At 56.8% G+C, this 22,605-nt stretch overlaps 2 long non-coding RNA genes across 2 annotated transcripts; one reads left to right on the top strand and one right to left on the bottom strand.

The window, feature by feature from the left end:
* The first annotated feature begins 835 nt into the window (after positions 1 to 835).
* LOC310903152 lies at positions 836 to 15,275 on the top strand. Its single transcript, XR_014587304.1, has 2 exons — positions 836 to 4,342; positions 5,064 to 15,275. It is a non-coding gene; the product is annotated as an uncharacterized lncRNA (long non-coding RNA).
* A 3,830-nt stretch (positions 15,276 to 19,105) lies between these two features.
* On the bottom strand, positions 19,106 to 21,592 carry LOC310903154. The gene is made up of 2 exons (XR_014587308.1): positions 19,640 to 21,592; positions 19,106 to 19,391 (listed from the first exon to the last, which is right to left on the bottom strand). It is a non-coding gene; the product is annotated as an uncharacterized lncRNA (long non-coding RNA).
* Positions 21,593 to 22,605: the final 1,013 nt, after the last annotated feature.

The raw sequence follows: 22,605 nt of genomic DNA, 5'->3' as shown, positions 1-22,605 counted from the left end.
GTTCACATGGGAAGCATCCTGGACTTGGATCCTGATGAGGCTGGCTCACGTGGGGCTTGCGTCGGCACCTGGTGAGCAGGCACTTAATAGACACCACTTTTTTCTTCTAGCTGATGAAGCAGGTGGAAGGGGCTTTTTCTCACACGTGCCGGGCTCTGAGCCCTTCCAGTGAATAGCTGGGCAGAGGAATCTGGCTGGCAAAATGCTTTTTGTGTGTGTGTGTGTCACCAAACAGATAAACCAGTTGTTGACCACTAGATATCTCTGCCATCATCTGGAACACCCCTGGGTTCCAGCATTTGGGGAGGCAGCAATAGCTGGCAATTAATGATCAGAAGAGAAGGAATTAAAAAAGTCAAAAATGCTTCTTGCCCTTTTGTTCTTTACAACAGGCTGATGAGAACAGGATGTTCCCAGCAGTAACTTTTAATTATTTCACCACTGCACATCTCTCTTATTCTGCAAGTTAGAAATGTCAGTTTAATTTTCTTTTAATTGCCTCAGCTCGCAGGTACTCGAGAAAAGCCATTTTTACCAACCAGCTGGTCCCTGTTTGTGGCCTGAGAGCAGCTTACTGCTGCACAAACACTCAGAGCATTTCTGCTTTGGGAAGGGGCTGTCCTGGGAGGAGAGCGAAGGGCGCAAACGCCTTGCTTGTAATTACCTTATCCAGCATGTTCTCGGTGAAAGGAAAGGGTTGTGGTTTGCAGTGCTCAGCTCGGGGGCAGCACAGATTTTGGGCTTCAGTGTGATTTTCTTCACCTGTTTCTGCACGGAATTGAAACCTGGGACGTGGCCATCTCCAAACACGTTCCTGGAGCTGCTGCCTGGGCTCACTGCGGTGTCCTTGGTCCCACTGGCTGGCCAAGGTGGGGACGTGGTGGCTCCCCACGGCTGGGCTGGCTGCAGAGGCTCACCAGCAGCTCCAGTTTCCTGGCCACGCTGTTGGCCTTGATGGTGGTGAAGGTCTGGCAGAAGATTTCACTTCTCTGGCATGGCACATCCCTGGGCGTTCCTCCTCTGGGCCATTGCACTTGGGTGCCAGGCCACATCTCTCACCGTGCTTCACCAGGCTATTCCCCAGGCTGCTGCGGTTGCTCTCCTCGGTTTCTCCCTCATCGGTGTTGCCATCCTCCTCTCCGGGCAGCACATGCTGGCTCCCCTTCTCCTCCAAGCTCCTCCTGGGCCAGGAGCTGGTGCCTTGCCGTGCTCCACCTGTGCAGCAGGCACGGACATCTCTAAGGATCGCGGCTAGGAGCTGTTGCTGAGCAGAAGCTGGGGATGGTTTAAAAACCAGAGGGCAAGAGAAAGACACTGGAAGAGATCTGTGAAATGGGAGCCAGCCTCAGCTCATCACGGTGTCAGGAGCAGCGTCATTGGGGCCAGCGTGGTCCCATTGTGAGCTGGCATTGCCGTGCCCCCTCCAGCCACACTGCGTGTTTTGGGGGGTCCCTCCCCATGCACAGCTCCCTGCCTAAGGCAGGCACGCTGCTATGGCCAGCTGAAAAGAAGAAGAACTATTGCAGAAGGAAAAGGTAACATTGATGAGCATCCTTTCCCTTTCAGCCCCTTGAAAGAAGGGCTGAGCATGTAGTCAGGAAAAAATACAGCAGCCTGTCCTCCCTGCTCCCGTCTGTGAGCAATGTGCTTCGGGCTCATTTCTAACTGCAGCAGAGCTTTGTGCTGAAGATGCAGCCAGAGGAAAGCCTTGTGAGATGCCATATACTAAAGAAGCCCGATGCCTGCACCCTGGGTGGGAAAGCAGCAATTTAAGAAGACATCACAAGATCCCAGGGCTGTATCTCGCAGTTTACAATCCTGCAGCAAAACTGTTGTGGCTGTTTTGCTGGTGCAGCAGTGCTGCTTTGTTGTTTGTTTGCCTCTTCCTGCTTCTTGAGATCAGTCCCAATCCCAGCCGTGGTCTGGGCTGCTTTCCCCAGCTCGTGCTTTGGGGATGGCAGAGGAGACTTATGGCCTTGCAGTGTTTTGCTGGTCTCTCCCTGGGGGAACCTAACTCAGCGTGTGTGAGGATGAAGCTGAAGTCTGTTTTGTGTGGCCCGCCTGCAACGCTCACTTAAAACCTGCTCTCCTTTTCTCCTTATACGAAGCAGAATTGTAGCAGTTGGGGTGGGCAAAGAAGAGTTTGGATGGGTGTCAGGGAAGGATCAGTGACAGCTTCAGGGTGCAGCTTCCCATTCGGAGGAGCCTGACGTGTTACAGGGAGCAGAGGAGCCCTGCTCTGCCTGTCAGCACAATGAGGCAGCGCCATTCTGTAGGGCAGGCTATGGGGCGAGGAGCCAGGATCTGGAGTGCTGGGGGAGCTCCGGAGATGGGCTGAAGTCCTCATTCTGCAGCACACAGGTAGGAGCATTTGTTTATTTGTGAAGCCCTCCCTTTTCCCTTGTGGTCTGCTTTGAGATCTAGGTGTTTGCACTTGTTACCAGCCTTAGGCTGGGGACAAAAAAACGCATTGCACGCCTGGAGAGGAGCACAGAGAGGCAAGGGGAGCCCAAATAACACCTTGTCCCAGCTGATCCCAGGCACGTGGAGGGCACAGAGGAGATGGGAACCAAAATTCCAGGCTCAGAGGGGCCACCCCAGGAGATCCCACTTTCAAAGTGCACAGCTTAAATGCTTTTAAGAGGTATAGCTGGAAACCCAATCCCTTCGCTATAGGTGAAGCTTCCAAACTGCAGGTAATTACCCTGTTCTCCCTTTGAGGGCTTCTTTGTTTTAGGCTGTAGAGACAATACGTAGATGCTCAAAAGTTTAGAATAAATCAGTGTCTCTTGTTTGGCTGTGAGTTACAAAGGAGAAAAAAAAGAGAGAGAAAAAAGCCCAACACCTTTATCAGGCAGAGGGGGACAGAGGGGCTTGGTGGCACCCAGAGCGTGGGTCACCAGGGCAGCACTCGGTGCTGGGGTCTCGCTCTGAGGAGGCCCAGGGCACTGATTTGTCTCCAAAGCAGCATTTATTTCATCCAGATCAATTTCTGGAATATTTTGGAAGCCATTTATTGCCCATAAAACAGGCTCTACGGTGACATTTCGCCACTGACCGCCACAGGGTGACACCAGGCTGCAGGTACGCTACCCACCGGGCTGCTGGCGCTTGGCTTGGCTCTGAAGATGTTTTATTTTTACTTTTCAGTGCAAAACCAGCACAAAGCGCTCCAGGTTTAAAAAAAAACAACCCCCCCGGGAGGAGCAGCGGCATGGGTACCCGACCTGCAGGCATTTACCGGGGGTGTCCTGGCCGGCAGCGGGCAGCAGGTGGCATTGTCGCCCTGCGAGAGCTGCGGGCTGCGTCGGCGGCTGGGGACAGGGGCGCTGTGACCCCCCCTTGGCAGAAGCCACAGCTGGGGACAGGGGCGCTGTGACCCCCCCTTGGCAGAAGCCACCAAGGCTCAAGCAGCGCTGGGGGCCGGTAGGGATGCTCCATGGCCCCCCCGCTGCTCCATGTGGGGACCAGGGTGAGCGAGGGGGCAGCAGGGGCACCCCCTTTCTGCCTGCTTCCTTCCTCCCCCCCCCCTTTTCTGCCCTCTCATCCACTTGAAGTAGCCCCAAAACAGCCCCAGGTGTCTTCCCAGCTGGATTTGGACAGGTGGGGAAACTGAGGCAGGGAGCACTATGCCTGGGAAGGGGCACTGGAGGCACCACGGGGCTGGTGTCCCCCACCCTGTGTCCCCCTCCCCGGGGCCACAGGGCACCTCTGAGCCGTACCCCGGGGACTTTGCGCGGCTGCACTCCCTATCTGATGGGAAGCCAGCCAAAACCGGAGCGGTTTCTCCTCTTTTCTCCGAGCAGCTCCGTCGCATCTTTTATCAGGCAGGGCTGCTGAGCTCAGGGAAATGGGAGTTGTCTGCGGCCGGGGCAGGATCCCGAGGAGCAGCCGTAGGATTTGCTCATTCCCCCGGGATAACAGCGTGCCTGTGGCTGCATCGGTGGCACGGGGCTCCCTGCGTGCAGGCAGCAGCTTCTGGGTGCCACCACCACCCGCTGCGGGCAACAGCAGCAGCCAGGGTGCCTGACCACTGGTGATGTGATGAAGAGGTCAGCTGGTGTTGGGAAATAATTTTTGAGCTGCTAGGAGCTGTTCTGTGGGTCCCCTTGGCCTCCCCATGGCTAAAGCGTGTGCCATCTCGGTTTGGGGCCGTGCTATTCCCAGGGAGAGGGGCACTGAATGTGGGCTGTCCACCGCTCTCTGCTCACAAGTCCTTCAAAAAGTGGCATAAGGCACTGAAAAATAATTTCTTCCAGCTGAGAGCTGCTGATCCAGCACTTCTGCTTTACAGCGGCTGTGAGATAAGAAGACGACGCAGTGTGGCACTCATCGTGGCCAGGTATCTCCTGATTAGTGCAATTCAGCGATAGCAGCCGTGCACTCTCAGCAGGCTGGGGACACAGGTGGGGGTTAGCGAAGGGTGCGTGGGTCATGGAAATGGGGCTGGCACCTTGCGGCTGCCCTGTCCCCAGCCCTGAGCTAAGGGACACGGGCACTTCAGAAGGTGCTGGTTGTAGGATCAGGTCCGTGTGCCGTGTCTTGAGCCTCATTTCTTCCTCTCAGGAGAGTTCATGTGGCTCTGATTTCTTTTTTTTTCTTGTTAGGCTCGGACTTCAGGCCCCTACCTTGGTGCTGAGGGACTGGTGCCTCTACCGGGGCAGTCCCAGAGTGGGGTCAGCACCAGCAGCACAGCCCCAGCACCAAACACCGTGCTTTACCCAGCAGTGAAATGCCCCAGCAGGGGAGGCTTTGCAGCAGGGACCCGCTGGGAAAAGGGCATCTCCAAATGGGGAAATCTGGGGGGGAGTCAATGAGATGTTTGTATATCGGGCATGCAGGAAACAAGGCAGAGGGAAAGAGGCACAGCCCCACAGGTGAATGCATTGCTCGTGGAGGCTGCGGATATCCCTGCGTCGCTGCTGTGTGTCCGAGGCTGATACCTCCACGAAGGTGCTCGAGTGGGAGAAATCAGACTGAGCGAGGAGGTCCTGAGCCAGGCTCTGAGTTGATGCCATGTGTGATTTCATGTGCTGTTCGTTTCATTTTTCATGCATTTTTAGCCCTTCGCCAAGACACTTGGCTCGGCAGCACCAGCAGCTGGGGTGCGGTGTGAAGGCACGAAGTGGCTGCGGGGTGCAGGGGCTGGAAGGTACAGGAAAAGCCATGGCTGGAAGTGGGGTGGAAGGAAACCCTGCTTTGGCATCGAGTGCAGAACTGAGCCAGATCCTTCACCGCTTGCTCTGTGTCCTGATCATGCACAAGTCCTGGAAAAAATCACAGAGAGGGGAAAACAATGAACCCACGAACGCTCTGCATGCTGTCAGTGACCTTCCCTGCAGCAGAGATAAGGAATATGCAGGCTTTGCAGTCGGGGAAGGAGCCTGTTTCATCCCAGCAGCAGATGATGCCTATCTCCTGGACATTGCCTGTGCCACGTAAACCTGCTGGGGGCTAGATTGCTGCCAGCGTTATAAACCTCGATCATTCCCTGGATGCCGGTAGGCCTTATCTCTTCCAAGGAGTCTTATTAACAGGGAGTGGACTTTGCCACCTATATTGTGTTATAGAAACCTTCCTCAAGGTTCTTCACAGCCAAACAAACTGGGGTGGGTTTGAGAGGATGGAGGAAAGGAAAAACAAAGCGGTTTCTTCCAATGCCACCCTGGGTGGGCACCGCTCCGGGATCAGCTGAAGCTTGGGCTCACACTGATGTCCTGCTTGCAGGGCCGTACCTTGGCAAAGGAGAACATCACGAGGGCCCTTCCTGGGTCTTCGATGAATTAATGTCCATCTCTGTGCTCCCAGGGAGTCATTCACTGGCGGTCTGGGAAGGGAAAGGTCTCCATTTCATGCCCCATCTGCGTGTGAGGACGGGGCGGCCCTGCAGCCTGCCCTCCCCACGCAGCTCCAGGAAAAAGCAGCACGTTTCTCTTGTGCTCACTGCATGGGATGGAGAGCGCTGCTTAAACCCGGCAGCGTGCACGGTGCAGGGCGCTGAGGGACCACGGAGGGTCGCGGAGATGCCTCAGTCCCTCCAGGTGACCTCAAAGGCCTGGCGGGGAGGCCGGAGCCCTGAAGGCCTGGCGGGGAGGCTGTAGGCCCAGGAGCCACGCTCAGAGATCCGCAAAGCTTTGTGCTGCTCCGTCCCGTGTCCCCCTCAGCAGAGGGCACTGCGTGTCCGTGCACAGCCCTCCCGGCCACGAGGGAATGTCCTCTCCATGGCCGGAGCAGGCATGGACCAGCTCCCTGCCCAGCAGCCCTCTCCCCCTGCTCCCCAAGAGCCCCCGGCTCGGGGCAATGGAAAGCTCGGGGCGATGGAAAGCTCGGGGCCGGTGACGGGAAGGAGGAGGCGCCCGCTGCAGCGGCTGGCAAATTTAGATCAAACGGCAGGAAATCCGCTCTCGGCCGTGCAGGAGGGCCGTGCTTGGAAAGCGCTGGTCTGGCAGGAGGTCGTCCAAGACAAACAGGGAGCTGCCTGACGGGGCGGCCCGGCCGGCCAGCAGGATGGGCGAGCGCCGGGGAGCTGGGAAGGCGAAGCTGTAAAAGCAGCTCGGCTTCGTGCCTTGCTGCCGTCGCTGCAGGTGGTCAGGGAGGAGTGTGCAGGATGGTGCCCCTGCCCATCGCCACCCCCTGAAGCGGTCTGCTGGGTTTTTTTGTACGTCAGAACAAGATATTTGTCAGAGAGGCATCAGCATGGGCCCCTGTGTCCTCCTTGGTGGGAGCCTGTGTTTGGGGACAGGCTTTGTGCTCTTCCTATGGGAATGTTTATGTACAGATGTAAAGCTAACCACCCCAAAGGGGAAGCCTGGAAGTATCTGCTCCCCAAAGTGAGCGGGCAGCCGGGAGCTACCTCTGTCTTTGCTGTATCACAACCAGCTTTGATGCAGCAGTGACTTGTCCTCGGTGGAGGGCTCTTTGGCCATGGAGGCAGAGAACAGAGTCTCGTGAGTGCTCCTGGAGGCATGTCCTGCTGGCTTTCACAGGGCAGGGAGGGAGAGTGACAGAACTGGGGAGTGTTTCCTCTCCAGTGTCTGTGCTGGTTGAAACCTGGGCTTGTCCAAGCACTCCGGGAACCTGCCCGGGAGTTCACTTCTTCACTGAAACCTTATCAAGAGAGTGAAAGTGATCGTCCAGGCTTGCTGTCCTCGGGAGATAGCCTGCTTGGGGCTTTCCAACAGGCTGCAATCAGCGGCTGCCCTCTGACAGCAGCGAAGATAAAGGCTCCTGCTCAGGGAAGCTCCCTCCTCCTCCCCTTGAGGTCGGCATGCTGCAGCACGGACAGATGCTCAGTCTCCAGCAGAGGCAGCCGGGGCTCAGCTCGCTCCCTCCAGCTCCCTGCTGGACACAGGAAGGGGAGAGGAAGGGGAGAGGTCCTCAGGTGGGTCCAGCTGGCGGCCAGGAGGCTGCTCCAAGCTGAGATAAGGGCCTGTGGCTGTGCCAGCCCACCAGATGGAAGCGGAGGTGAGCGCCAGCGAGCTCTGGACCGTGTCCGTCTTGCAGGAGCTGGGCTCGCCAGCTTGCCGTTGGGATGCAGCCTGGGAGGCTTTCCTCAGATGAAGTGTTGGGAAAAGTCCTTGGCTGCTGGGCTCACAGGGATTGCGCAGCCCTCGGGCTGATGAATGTGGACGAGACCTCTGCTCGCCACTGGCAGCCGGCTGGTGTGAGCGCTTCCAGTAGGCAATTGTTCTGTGCCTTGCAAACAGGTTGGGGTTGGGTTATTTAGTGCCCGTCGGTCCCCTTAGGAGCCTGCCTCAGGGACCTTCCTTCTCAATTGTTAGCAGTCTTCCACCGACTTCCAGCACGAACGCATCCGCGGCCGGCTTTTCGCTCATTTGTTCTGGAGCCAGAGGCCAGTGCTGGCACAAACAGCCCTTCTCCCTGCCCGCGCTCCTCGATGTTGATTTGAAATAGTCTTTCTTTGGCCTTGGATTTCAGAGGGATGCGTTTCAAAACCAGAAATAAATGGGCTTGAAATATTTCCCATAATTTTTGCAAGATCTTGACCCTCTGATAGCAAGATTAGAGTAAAGATAACACGAAAATCAGCATTCAGGCTAGAACCGCTGTTGTTAAGTAGACAACCCAGCAAAGCCAGTACTTCTTGTTTACAATTGAACTCATGAATTTTTAGATATTAATGTATGAAGGATTGAGTAAACAACCATTGTGCCTCTAAGGAATGAGTCCCAGGCTGTCCTGAGCTGGAATACTTTGTACTTTCCTGATTGCCTTCCAAGAATTTCAAATTACTTTGTAGCAGAAAAACAAGCCTGCTTCACGAGACGTGTGCGAGCTTCTCGGGGCAGCCTTAATTCATCCGGGCTATGATGTTTTTGGGGCAGAGCTGTGCATCGGGGCACGGGACGCTGAGCACGGAGGTAAGGTGAGGACGATGCATGGACAACAAACCGCAGCAGAGCCAGCCAGGCTCTCCTTTCAGGAGTATCTGGGATGCTCTCGGGCTTGGGTGCACAAGAGCAGCCCCAAGGACTGGGTGACAAAGGGATGTGTGGCCACGGCATGTCCCCAGTGTCATGCCGAGCTCTCCAGGAGGCTGCAGCAGGCTCTCCGGGCTTACCGGAGCGTTTCTGAGCACAGTGACCCTGACCACAGGCTGGGGTGTGCTTGCAAATTGCCCCATGTTTCTGGGTTTCCTATGCAATTGCTCTTCAGGAGCAGCCAGCCCATTTTCTTCGACCAAAAATAATGCTTGGGATTGGAGACCAGAGTGATTTAATGTCCCTGCCCCTCCTGCACTGCCCCAGTGCCATTTGCTTAAGGTTTGTACTCCTGTCAGTGCAGTCCTGTCCCAGCATCGTGGCCACGCTTTGGCAGAGTGGGCAGGATGGGTCCCTTGCTACCTGGGTCGTGCCTGGGTATGGTTTCAACGTCAGCAGCCTGGAGCTGTGGAAAGAGTCATGAATTCGGGTTACCAAACCATCTGCTGGCTGCATTTTGAAAAGCAATTAAAGCAAAATTGTTTCCAGCCCTTCTGTTTGCAAGATGTAGTTTAAAGAGAGCTAGCCAAGCCAGGATTTGCCTGATCCTGCCACAGCTCCAAGTACCAGTTAATTTGCTCTGATACCTATGGTGTGAGGCGATGAAAGCCCCACCGAGGAAGCGTGCAGGTAAGGGGCTGTTAGCAGAGAGGCTCCAATGGCATGAAACCCATGGAACCCGTTTTGGTTATTGTATTTATTGCTTTTAATCAGAAATCGTTAAATAGGGTAAAAAGTGTAGGGCGCAAGAACCCTTCTGTAGGGTGGAGGATGGCAGGGAGGGGACTGCATCGAGATGCCCCTGCAGAGATGCTCTGGTGGTGACCCTGGCCCCCATGGGACCCAGACCCTGCGTCCAACATGCGGGAGTGGATGCTCAGTGCTTCCCTGATCCCAAGCCCCTTGGCTTTGCCTTCTCTTGGACACTGAAGCTGGTCCCCTGTGGGGACGGTTTGCCTTGGTGGCACTGGTGCCCAGCCTCTTGTGACTGCTCCTGCAGCTCTCTGGGTGCAAGGCGGAGAGAAGAGGTGAGGTCTGATGTTATGGAGATACTTTTTGGGCTGAAGCATCTCTTTTTTTCCGTCAGGAGAAGGCAGCCGCCTCAGCGCTGGGCCTTGACGGATGGTGGGGTGGCCTGTGGGGTGGCACGGTGGTGGCTTGTGGTGTTGTGGGATCCCAGCATCACTAATGGGCACGACCAGCTGAACTTAGCCTGGGGAGAGGCTGTCTATCAAGGGGAAAATAACCTCAACGGGCTCACAGTGAGGCAGGAGAGGGGGCTTTCTTGGCTGGCGGAGTGGGATGCTGCTTGGTTTGCAAGAAAAGAAGAAAAGAGCCCCGAGAACAGTGCCGAGCTGAGCCGGCTGCTTATGCAAGAGCTGGCAGCGGGGCCGGCCGCACCGAAAGCCAGCGGGTGCCAGCGGGGCGCGAGCGGCTCTGCGTCCTCCTGTTTGCTCAGCAGCTTTCGTGTGGCGGGGGAGCGGGGCGAGGGCGCGAGATTCCTGCACACTGAACTCCTCTGTTCCTCTCGGCGGGGTAAACAGGACACAAAACAAAGCCCCGAGCCAGCGCTCGCCTCCGAGGTAGTGCCCTGCCAGCCCCCCGGGGTGCACGGTGGTGATGGGGCCGCGCTCGGCTCCTCCGGGGGGTTTCTGGATGCTGGCACCGTGGATGGATGGATGAGGGTTGTCCAAGGGTGAGGAGCCAGCAGGAAAAAGGGGGGTGAAGCACCCCAGAAAGCATGGGCAGGGATTAGACAACCAGGCCAGCATCCTCGGAGAGCTGAGGACGGGTGCTCCCGCGGTAAGCCCAGGCACCGTGCAGATGCCGACCAGGTTGGGTGCCCACTGCAAAGGGTTTCACCATGCCCCAGGGGGACCGAGCCCCATCGTATGTGCCATGGGGTGCAGCAGAGCGAGGAGGGAATGAACGCCGCCCCCCTCTGCAACGAGCTCCCTGCACGGGGTGCCACTGCTCTCGGAAAGCCGTGCCGCTTTATTTGCAATTCCCCCTAAGGAGTGGTTTCCAGGCTCCCTTGTCCCCATGCGAGATGCCTGTCAGTGACAGAGGGTGATGGGGCTGACCTCAGCCCTTTCCCAACGCAGTATTAGCTAATCCGGCTCCCCAGGGACGCAGCTGTGGGGCTGGGCCCCCGCCAGCCTGAGCCTGTGCCAGCTCCCCTGCGTTTCCACAGAGCCACGATTGCACCACCGCAGCCTTGTGCAGGGCAAGGTGAGAAGGCAGGGAGCAAACACTCGCTGCTGCACTTCCAAACACTTCTGAGAGCTTCCTTTCAAGAGGGGTATGAACCAAAGGCTCCCGTAGCTACCTTGAAGTCACTGGGTAGGGGAAAAGCACTGGCCGAGCGCAGGGCAGCAGCAAAGCTGGTGGGAAACGCTATCGCTGCTAAATCAGCGGGATGGGAAGGTGTTTTGATGCCACACTCTGTCCTGCCTGTCCTCTCCGCAGGATGCTGTGGGCGCATTATCCCCAGTGCCCTGCCCAGCCCTGCCATGCTCCTCGCAGTGCCCCGTGCAGTGGCACCGCTGACTTCTGCCCCCCAAAGGAAGAGGTTTTCTGCTCTGAAAGCTGTTTTCCTTGCCGTGACCTGGGGGCTGCACGCCCTGCCCATAAAAACCCGTTGGAAATGCAGAGGTAGGAAGGGCAGGTGCTGCCTGACAAAAAGCTGGGCTGGGGTGGCTTTTGGGGTCTCTTTTTGCCTGGAAATGGGAAGAAGGAGCCCGTGGATGGAGCTGAGCCTCTGATGGAGCTGTACAAGGGCTGGGGGGCACGGGGGGCTCTGGCTGTGCTGGTGTGGGGCAGGGGAAGGACATGAGGGGTTGTGGAGCAGCGTGCCCAGGCTGCAGGCAGCAGCAGGTGCTGCTCCTGCGGGTACCGAGCTCCTCCAGGCCCATCGGGATCTCGGTGTGGGGAGCCAAACCCCAGGGCTGCTTATCCAAACCTCTCAGCCTGGGGCTGGCGAGAGCCGGCTTTCTCATAGGATTCCCACCCTGGGCTTGATGGGTTGGAAATACTGCAAGAGCAGCCCTTTTTCTGTTCCCCCCCCTCCCCCGCCCATGTTTGTGTCTTCTTCCCACTTCCATCCCTGGCCAAGGCGAGCGGTGCCAAGGCACAAGAGGCAGGCACACCCACGGGGGGCTGAGCACCCTGCACCCCCGGGAAAAGGGGGGGCAGAAGGAAAACCCCACGGCCGGCAGCAAGGAGGAGGTTTGCTGGCTGTCCCCGTGCTTGTCCCCACCTGGGCAGGGGTGTCCCTGCGGGGAGCGGGGTGGTGACCACAGGATGCCAAACCACGGGGATGCAGCAAAGGATGCGGGAGCGTGCCGGGGGTCTGGCGGCTCAGCCCCCCCCTTCACCCCGCTTTGAGGCGCAATATGGTCACAAGCTGCGTTAGCAGGAAGGGATCAAGCACTCAAAAGCAGCGCGGGATCAAAGCTTTCTAAACACTCAGGGCATTTGGCCCGGGAGGTTTTGTTCCGTCTATTTATAGCAGTGGGGCCAACCGAGTTCAGAGTTGGAGGCAAACTTTTCCAAAGCTGGGGGACGTTTGGAGCGGGGAGGGGGGAAAGGGAGCCTGGCCAGGCCCGTCTCCAGCACGCGTTGACTCCTTCCCTTAGGTATGCGTTGCTCTCCATGACACACCAACAACAAGCCCGCATAGCAGCGCCTGGCCGAGGCTGCAGAGATTGAAGCAAAAATGTGAATTGGCTGGGAATGGGAACATGAAATAGAGAGTTTCCAAACAGCAAAGCCATGGCGTTTGAAAGTGAAAACGGTTTCCCTACCAGCATGTTTCTGCCCTCGGGTCAACATCCTTCAATTACAAATATGCTGGTATTGTTTTCCAGGGGAACGCTGGTGATGATTTCAGGGCAAAAAAAAAGAGAGAGGGCTTCCTGAAGCGTGTGCCATGCTTAGAAATGGAGAGGAGGGGTCGTCTAAATCTTCAAGGTGACACTTCAGTGGTGTAACCAAAGAACGTGTTGTTTTTCTGTGCTACTCCCTGTAGACAAAGCCAAGCAAACAAACCCACGAGCCCAGATGCGAATTTGTGCCACGGTCACACCACTGCCCTTGCAAGGCACGCAGGCGGGAGCTGGGATTTTCTTGCATCCACCAAGTGAATGGTGCTAGCAATGTCTCATAGCGAGGGGCACGAGCAGCACGCTTTGGATACACAAAACAGCTTTTGCATGCCTAGACCCACTCTCTTGCTGTTAAGGCTCACTACAGGTTATAAAAATATCTTGCTAATTACCAGTAGCTTCCTAGCACACTGCCAAATCTCCACTGCTCTGTGGGAGCAGCATCTCCGAGCTCGCTCCTCCATGAGGAAAGGGTGCAATTAGGCTTGCAGGTAATTATAAGCAGCATATCTTGGGGATGGCTTGAGGAAAGCGGGTTTGGCAGCCGGGTGGTGTCCAGCCCAGGTGGACGATGCTGTGCTCTTCTGGCCAGGGTGGTGCGGGGGGTTGGCACACTGCTGTGGGTTGCAGGAGCTGGGTGCTACATAACCGTGTTAGTGAGGCACACACGTGTACCACGTGTGTGCCTCGGGTTGTTTTCAGAGAGAGGAATGCCACAGCTGGAAGGATTCCTTCCATCTCCGCCACCAGAGCAGCTCTCCGGAGGCAGAGGATGCCCATGCTTGCTGGGGATGGTTGGGCTGCGCTGGGGAAGCCAAAGTGTTCTCCTTCAGGAAAAGCTGTAAGAGCTATGGTGGGTTTTTAGAGGGAATTGGATGACCTGGAGGGTGGGAGCAATGACAGTGATACAGAGCTCAGTGGTGTAAAACAAGTCTTTGAGCTTGAGGAGCAAGAACATACAATAAGATAGGACTTGACGTTGTCTGGAGGTGGCAGAGAAGAGCCTTGGACTACCCACGGATCTCGCAGTGACTGTGAGCCACTGCCTGAGTGCCATCATGTGAAAGGCGGATGCACTTTTAGGGGACTCTCGTTACAAGGTTTCTCCATTGACATCAAAACCTTCAGGGCAAGCCCCGCCAAGACCTCTGCTGGAGCAGCGGGTACAGACCTTCCCCCAGAAGATCACCCTCCAGATGATCATCCTTCAGATGGTCTTCGTCCTCCTACAGATCTTCCTGCCCCCAGGAAACGTGGGGCTGGAGCGAGCGCATAACCAACCAACTGACCTGGTTGCTGGTTGTCCTTCCCCACCGTAGCTCTCCAGCTCGGCAGCAGCAGGCTCTGAGCCTGGTTTCCACCCCTACCAAGCAGAAGAAAATGTTCTTTTTTCCTCCTAATGATGGTGATGAGCGTTCACCTCTCACTCTGTACGTGTCCTTGCTCTGAAAGACCGTCCTTGTGCTTGGTGCTGGTGTTCCCAGCTCTGGGCTTGGGAAGGGTGCACCAGCCAACTGGACAGTCCTCCGTTCTGCAATTAATGGACAAAACACCCACCACTGTGGCTGGAAAGAGGTTTTAATTAAAATCCCTGGGTATTGGCCCTGGCCGGACTGTGGAGTGAACAGGAGGAGGGCAGAAGGCCTGGGTCATGTCTTGGGTCACCCCAGCAGAGCATCCCTGAGCTGGGGCTGAAGACAAGGCAGGGCCTGGTTTTTAATTGTGTGCTTTTTTCTCTTTTCTTTTCCCTTGGGTGACCTGCCCAGTGGACATTTGCAAGCTGATAGGAGCACAGATACTGCCAAGGGACAGTTGGGACAGGTCCACAGGTCATTTGAGTCCTAATGAGGAACCGTGAATAGAAGCTCACATCACACTCAAGAGAAAAACACCTCGCCCTCTTCTCTAATGAGCACGGCTCTCAAAATCCCTTTGTCTTGGACTTTGCTTGGCTTGCAGAGACGCCTGAGGCCATGTCTTCCAGGCTGCCGTCACCTTCCCTGCCTCCCCTTCCAGGGCCGCCAGGACAGCGCCTCACTGTGCTTGGTGGCCAGGGAGGACTCGCAGTGGCCCTGCAGGGTGAGCGAAGTACAGGGCTGGTGGGGGTCACAGAATCACAGGCCGGTTTGGGTCTGAGGGACCTTAAGACCACCTAGTTCCAGCCCCCAAAGTCCCATTCGGTTTGGCCTTGGGCACCTGCAGGGATGGGGATACCCCCAGGTGAATATTCCCTCCGTGCACTTGCCCGTGACATGGTGGACGTGAGCTGCAGGTGCTGCTTGGAGCGGGTGTCTGCTCCCCTGGGAAAATTCAGCAACAAAATCCCCCAGCAAAACTCACGCAGACATCACCCCCGGGGAAGCTGGAAGCAGGACGGGGTCCCGTGTCACCCCGCTGGCTTCCACAGTAGCCAGCCCCCTGGGCCTGTTTGTTCCCGCTGCTCAGGACAGTGATGGATTTTCTGGCCTGCATGCTAACGAGCGAGCAGAATTAAGAAATAACAGCAGCTGAATGGGTGCCAGCCCCACAGCTTGTCACTCAGAGGCCAACACCAGGGTCTCACCATCCCGTGTTACCCATCAACACGGCATCGGGGTTGCTCCAAACGTTGCTTCAAAATATATTTTCTGAAAACTCAGGCTGTTAAAGTAACTTTTAGGGGTGAAAGCCCCCCTCGTTTTCATGATCCAGGCCTGGACTCCCGTGCAGTTCCTTCAGCACGACACAGACGTTGACCGGCGGTGCCCGGAGGTAGCCCTCGTGCAGCAGGATGGGGCAGACATTGGGCACCATGAGTGGGGAGAGGGTTGTCCTTTCTGCTTGGTCTCTGGCCTAGAGAAATCAGTGGGGTTTTACACGTAGAAGAATAAAATCAATCCTTTCCTGCTGCCACTTCAGTTTCCCTCCCCTGCTTTGGGGTGTAATTTGGGGTGTAAAATCCTAGGAGATTCTCAGCATGCACTGCTGAAGGAGGAGATGGCACCGGGACGAACCAAGGCTCGTGGCTTCAGCCGGCCCCACAGGACAGGTGAGCAGTTGGCAGGTGGATTTGGGGTGGATCGTGCCACGCACAGCACCACGTGTCCTCCTGTCCCTCTGCTGCCTGTGGACGTGGCAGGGAGGAGGACAGCACGGGACCCCAGTGTGGATGTCCAGCGGGGCACGCTGCCCCAGTGCCAGACCCCGGCTTCCCCGGCCGCTGCCATCCACGCGGGCATCAAGGCAGACCCAGCTTTGGGGATGAAATTTTGGGGCAGCAGCAGGGGGACTTTTTCCTCTTCCCCTAGAAAAATGCCATTTTTGATACCAAAGTGTAGCAGACAAAGGGGTTGGTCGTGCTTTTCCCCTCCCTTTCAATCCCCTTTCTGCACGGTGACATTTTCCGCTTCCAAACCCCGCTCTTTTATTTTTTTTCCCCCCTCTCCTTTTCCCCTCCTATTTCCCCTCCCTCCCCCAGAGCCCCCCCGGGGGCAGCCCCTGCCCTGGCTGGGTGCCCACGGCAGCACTCGTGGGACAATGGGGACATTCAGCCGGGCACCTCGCAGCGAAGAACAACCCTGGAGGGAGAGCGGGACCCCCCCGCCCCCCGCCGCCATCCCCGTCCCCCCATCGCCTCCCCCAAATGGCAGCACGGGAAGAAACAAAGCGGCTGACGCCGTGTCCCAGCGCGCTGGCGGAGGCGAACTGGAATCCAGCACCACAAAACGAGCCCTGTGCATGCTCCACTCGCGACGCAGGCGCGCGGGTGTCCCGGCCCCCCCTCCCTCCCTCCCTCCATCCCCCCCAAAATCTCCAAATCTGCCCGGTAACACCAAAGCGGGCTCCCTTTTTTCCCCAGGCCCTGGCCAATGTGCGCGCTGCCAAGGCGGCGTCGCAGGGAACGGCATGTTTTCCTTCCCTGCTCCCTTTCTTCCTCCCGAGCCGCTTGTTTTTCTGCAGGGACGGAGGTGGGGGGGGCGCAGGGCTCAGCTCGGAGGCTGCCCCCGCTTTTGCACACGCGTCGTTTCCCGAAAAAAAAAATATAAACAGCAAAAAATATATATATTTCGAGGAAGCCTTGTTTTTCATCACAGGCAGATCGGAGATTTTTTTAGGAGCAGGATAAAGGAAGGAGGGGGGATAAGAGCAAGGAAAGCAGGGCTTCACCCTTCCCAGGTCCAACCAGATCTTTTCTGAAAAGCCCCTGCTTGTTTTCCACCCCCTGCTCCTCTGTTTTTCCTCTCCTCGCTTGCAGCAGCTGCAGCGTTTGCTGGAGGCTGGGCTGCTGTAAATCAAGCCGTGCCGAGGCGCCGGGAAGTGGTTTTATAGCGGCTGCTGGTGGGGCTCCAGCCCTCCCCAAAGTGCCCCGGGAGCAGCCGGTGTCGGTGCTGGGCAGGGCACCGAGCACGCGGGGTGGCGAGGACGGTCACCCCATCGTGTCCCTGTGTGCTCTGCTACAGCCTGAGCCCCCCAAAGCGTGGCTTTCCGTAGGTGCCTCAGATTCAGAGGATAATGGCAAGGTGAAAAATAATAAGTAAACACGGTTTGGGGTTTTCTGGCTTGCCTGTGGGTGATTTTGCCAAGGAGGGTGTCAGCAGGCAAAGCGTGAGCTGTGCTTAGAGCGCAGCGGGGTTGGGATGGGGAGCATCAGGTCCCGGTGCCTACCCCTGACGTAAATACAGGTTTTTGGCTCTGTGGCCAACTTGTGGCCAACTTGTCCCACGCTGCCTGCTCACACGCACGGTTTCTCCAGGTCGCAGCAGCCGATGAGAACCAGAAGCCAGAGCCGGAGGAGCTCTGTGTGCTCAGCAGCGGGTTCGCATCCTGCTGCTTGTCCCAGCAGCGGGGGAAACTGCGGGGCAGGAGCTGGGTTGTGCCAGTCTTTGGGAGATGTCTGCAAGAGCCTGGCGAGGGCACGATGTCCCCGCGGTGAGCTCCACCCCAGGGAGAGGCCGAGCCCGGGGCTGCTTGCATAAACTGTTTGTGCAGGGTGAGGAAAGCCACGGAGCGGCTCGGGACGTCCCGGGGCAGCTGCCCTGCGTCGGCTGCCAGCTGGGCCGTGCTGGCTCTGCACCCAGGTGGTACTTCTAGAAACAGTTTTTGGGTCTTTTGCTCCTGTATTGTCTGTTCCTCAGCATCTGCCCCTCTCCTTCAGTCCACCGAGCTGTATCGGGACGTGAAGCAGCTGAAAAGCACGCGTGGTGCGCAGCTAACCAGCACCACCGGTCGCCTCCTGGCCCTGCGCACCTCCAGCACGGATGCAAGGGAAGACACAGGCTTTGGGTCGACGTGGTTGCAGGAGGAATAAAGACGCACGCAGCGACACCGCTGCGCCGGGTGCCCGTGGGTGCGGAGCTGGGCAGAGGGCAGGTGCTGGGCGCCCAGGGCTGGTTATGGCATTCGACAGGGAAAGTCCAGTCCCTGATACCTGCTCACTCAGACTCCCGTGGGAGGTGGGATAGAGGCACGGTGTGTAGGGGATCCTATAGGATACCGTGGTACAGGGTACAGGCATGGTGTGTAGGGGATCCTGTAGGATACCGTTGTATAGGGTACAGGCACGGTGTGTAGGGGATCCTATAGGATACCGTGGTAGAGGATACAGGCATGGTGTGTAGGGGATCCTATAGGACACAGGCACGATTTACAGCTAGCTGTAGCAAACATCAGGCGAACCACCAGCTCAAGAGCTGAATTTCATATGGTACGTGTCACGAGCTGCAGTGGGAGGAAATGGGCTGGTTTTGCCCAAATTTCAAGTAAAAAGAGGAGGATTTCATGGGTTACGACCAGGCTTAGCAGCAGGCTGGGGGCAGCAGGGGCTCTGGAGCAGCGTGTCCCACCTGCTGGGCACAGCCCAGCCCAAAGCTGGGTCCCTCACCGTGTGCCAGGGGATGTCTGGAGCACCGGGGGTGACCTTCCCATCACGTCTCGGACCTCCAAGATTTCCCTCGCCGAGCGACTCGGTTTTCTTTGCGGCAGAGATAATCTTCCCCTCCTCCCCCTGCCGAATGCCCTGGCGTTGCACCAAATAGCAAAGCCGACATGAAATACACCCTCGTTTCCTGGGCCTCCTCTTCCCAGGCGTCCTGCAGCAAAGAGGAGCGGCGGAGCATCTGCTTTTCTGGCCGCAGCCCTCTTCCAGGGCTGGGTCTCTGTGTCTCTTCGGAGCTTTGAAACCTTTTCAGGCAAGGAGCAGCCGCGGCCTTGGATGAGGGGGCACAGCCACGGCTCTGCTGCACCTTCCCTGCACCAGCTCTTCATCTTGAGGCGGCCTCACCTTCCTCACACACCGTCTGATCCAAGGGGGGAACGCAGGGGATTTATTAAATCCGTCAGAAGACAGATTTAGAGGCTGCAGGGCACGGCTAGTCAGGAGGAAATTATTTCGAGGGAGGCTGGTATTTTTTCCAGCCTCGGTGTCTCGTGCTGCCCATTCCTTCGCACTTCATTAAGCTGCTCCAGCCCCAGCCACGGCAGCAGGAGCTGTAAATCACCACCACGGGCCCCGTGGCCCCCACCCCTCCCGACTGCCACCTTTTGCCACGGACACTCGGACACGAGCCAGCCCGAGCAGGGATCGGAGAGGAGAAATAAGATTTACAGGGAGGTGAATCTGGGAATGGCGCTGGACGGGACTCAGGTGGGAGTGACAGCTCTGGTTATGTGGCAGGGCATATTCCAGGGGTCGGATACCGTGTCTGGGTGTCAAAGTGCAAAGAGGTGAGAAGGCTGGCATGTGGATGTGCTCGCAAACGTATTTATTGCCTCTCCGGGGCTGCCTTACGTTTAAAATTTATGGTGCAGCCTCTCTTCCAGCAGTGTTTCCAGGACCCAGCGCTGGTTTCCAGGACCGCGGGGATGACTCTGGCTATTGGCATGCAGCGGGTTGCTCCTCGGCCCCCTCCGCCTGGGGTGAGCTTTTCCTCTGATCCCCGCCGCTCGCATCCCTCCTGCTCGCCTGCTGCACGCTGCAAAGCTGGCCTGGCGCTGAGCTCGGATGTTTTCTTTCAAATGAAGCTTCCTACAGTAGTAAAAAAATAAAAAAAAAAAACAAGGGAAACGTGGTTTGTGTTGCAACCAAGAATTATCCATGCCCCGTGGCTCTGCCCCATGCACGTGGTTACCTACGCAGGTATGGCAAAGCCCCCGGCCCCATCCAGCCCCAGGTACCCTCTGCTCCAAGTCTCCTTTGCACGTCTCCACTCTCACACCCCCAAGGGAAGCCCCAAAGCCCCCCAAAAGCTGATGAATTCAGGTGGTCAGGCTCACCCCCCTGTGCCTGCATGCCAAGGAAGGCCGGATGCTCCAGCTCCTTAGGGCAGACGCTCCCCGTTGCTGTGCAATGCAACTCTCCTGGCAGCCAAGGGCTTCCCCAGCTTTCTTCTTCCCGCTCCTCATGGGCACTAAATCTCCCCAGCACGTGGGTGTATCACCCACAGAAACGGGCGAGCGAGGTTCTTCAGAGGGTCCTTGATGGCAGGGGGACGGTTCTGCCCGGAAAACAGCTGCTGCTGAAGGTTCCCCTGCTGCTTTGCTCTGCCTGGGGCTACGAGCCCTCTGTTTCCAGCAGAAAAAAAAATAAATAAATAAAGAGGCTTTGAAACGTGCCTTTGCAACCCCTTTGTCCCCCTCCTGGTGCCATCCGTATGGTTTCACGTCGGCGACACAACCCCCCTGGGCAGGGCTGTCTGATGCCGACCATCCTCTTCCTCGCTCACCATCCACGGCCAGCTCGTCTGATGGACCACAACGATTTTATTTAGCCAGGTTAGGGGACTATTACTGTTTCTACATGTTTTTCCAGGGCAGGAGCACCCAGTGGCATCGCCAAGGGCTCCTTTGGCAGAGCCGGCAGGGAGCCCAGCTCCCCAAATGGCACGGGAGAGCTGGGGAGCTGTGCCGGAGTGGTGCGGGGAGCAGGCCTTCAGCCCTCCTGCCTGAAGAGGGGGCAGTCCGCACGGCCATCGCTCCCACCGGCCTAGAAAATGGGAAAAAAAAAACCTTTAGAGCAGCTTGTTACACCTCTGGTGCCTTTGGGGCTGGAGCCCGTTTGGAGACAGGAGCCCTTTCCTGCTACAGCACTGTTGATAAGGAATAACCCAAGCGCTGGCTTGCTGGCAAGCTTTGCACAAGCAGGTGCAGAGCCCCATGCACGCCCCAGCCCCACGGCAAGCTCAGCACCCCAGGGCACCCCGTGCACCCCCATCGGGTAGGGGCCCGCAGGCAGCTCCGTGCATCCCTCCCTTTGCACCAAAGCCGGTGTCATCCCCAGGACACCTCTGTTGAGCCCAGAGGGTGCGCGCACAAAGGTCCTCATTAGCTGGGGAAAAAGATGTGGAAAGGCATTAAAAAATTTAGCACCTGCTCCAGGATCTCCATAGCCGAAGCTGAGAAACCACACTGCAGGTTTGGATGAATAAAAATAAACCATGCTCCCGTGCAAGTCTCTGGGCTTGGAGCACGGATGCGCTGCGAACTGGCTGGCTGCTAGGTTTTAGTGCATGGCCAGACACGTCCCTGTGCTGGGCAGCCTGTCCCAAAGATGTGACACTGCAAAAGGAAACCTGCCCAGAGGCAAAAATGAATCAGGCTGTGCAATGGTGGAGGCACAGGCCCTATCCTCCAGGCCCGTGGAGCTCCTCTCCTGCAGCCCAGCACCTGGGGACGCCTGGGCATCCTCCAGCCCCGCCGCACGGGGCACGGCAGGGACTGAGGGAATAACGAGGTGCTGAAAATAAGGAAGCAGCAGGCGGAAAATAAATCACTCGCGGGAGCCCAGGGCTGGGAGCTGCGTCGGGAGGCTCTGGCTGGCTACGCCCTGATTTGTGGTCTGACCTCGGCCGCGCTGATTGAACTGCTTGGGCCCTGGCTTGGCTGGCTGGAAAACCGAGAGGAACAAAAAGCCGGATGGCTAGGCTGAGCCCGGAGTTTGCTTCTGCAGATAAATTGCCAGGAGGTGAGGAAATTGGCTGTGCGCTCAAACAGCCTGTCCTGGTGGGACGGCCATGGGGAGGGAGCTGGAGGCATCCGCTGGAGGATGCTCACACCCCAGAAGGTGCCTGTCTCTACCTCTCGCAGCAAAGATTTTATCTCGAGGCACCTCTGGCACCTGCCATGCTTCTCTGGGGGGACCCCAAGTGATGAAGGGCTTATTAAAGCTCATGGGGACGGAGCAATAACCGCACCCTGCTCTCTCTCATTTTTCCCACAGCCCCCAGCAGCAGGAGCAGGTTGCTTCTGCTTCTGTTCCCATCTCTGGCCTTTCTGTGGCTGAAACAGTAAAAAAAAAAGGAGAGTTGTACCCTGAGGAATGGCGTGGATACAAGAAGCAGAAAAAGAAAATCCTCTGTTATATATAAAAAGACATATATAAATGCTCATTTAGTGTTTGCCTGGATGCCTGCCAGAGCTGCATCTGCTCTTCAGACGGTCGAGTGCAAGACCACTATCTGGCTATTAGATGAGAAGAATTTCAATAATTTTTGGCACGTGTAGGGAGAGGGGGTGGGTACCTTTCTGGAGAGCCTTTCTGCACCTAAAGCTCACATCCACTGAATGCCATATGAAAGCTCCCAGGACACGCATTGTTATTTCTATTTTTTAGTGCTTTCCAAAGCTTGCACCGTTTCGCATGCCGAGCACCATGGCCAAACCAAGCGAGCAGCAGCTACCACGAGGCGGGCTCACGTCCTTGGCCTCGTGCTGAGGGCACTTCGGTGAGCCTCTGCAAACATGCCCAGTGTGCATTTCTTGGAGAAAACCTTCAGAGACCAAACGCCCTATTGCCAAGTGTTTGCAGGGATGGGAAAACAAAATGTTAAAACAGAAAAATCCTAAATGTCGTTTCACCACCACTCCAAGCAGGTACACGTGTAGCTTTTCATTGCAGTGTGCTCAGGCTAGTTTAAACAGAGTTACCTGACTGATATATGCTCGTGTGCCTCCTGCTTTGTGTGCAAGAAGAGAATAAAATATCTTTAGTTTTGGTTTTCACATGAAATTTCATGGATATTTTCTTCTTTCATGTACCTCCAGTTTCCCAAGGGTTTTTCACTCTGGAAAGCAAAGCTCAAAAGGACTCTTGGGCTGTGGGCAAGACACCCTCAAAAGCCCTTTAAAAGCCCACAAGGCTGTATTGTGCAGACCCTAAAATGCTACCCTTGGTGCCCCACAGCACCAGCTCAGCAAATTAGGATTTTTGGGGTGAACTACCTCAGGAAGCCCTCGGGACACCG

This window comes from Anser anser, assembly GCF_964211835.1.
Source record: "Anser anser genome assembly, chromosome: 8".
In the NCBI taxonomy this organism is placed as follows: domain Eukaryota; kingdom Metazoa; phylum Chordata; class Aves; order Anseriformes; family Anatidae; genus Anser; species Anser anser.
This window is presented reverse-complemented; position numbering and strand designations above follow the sequence as displayed.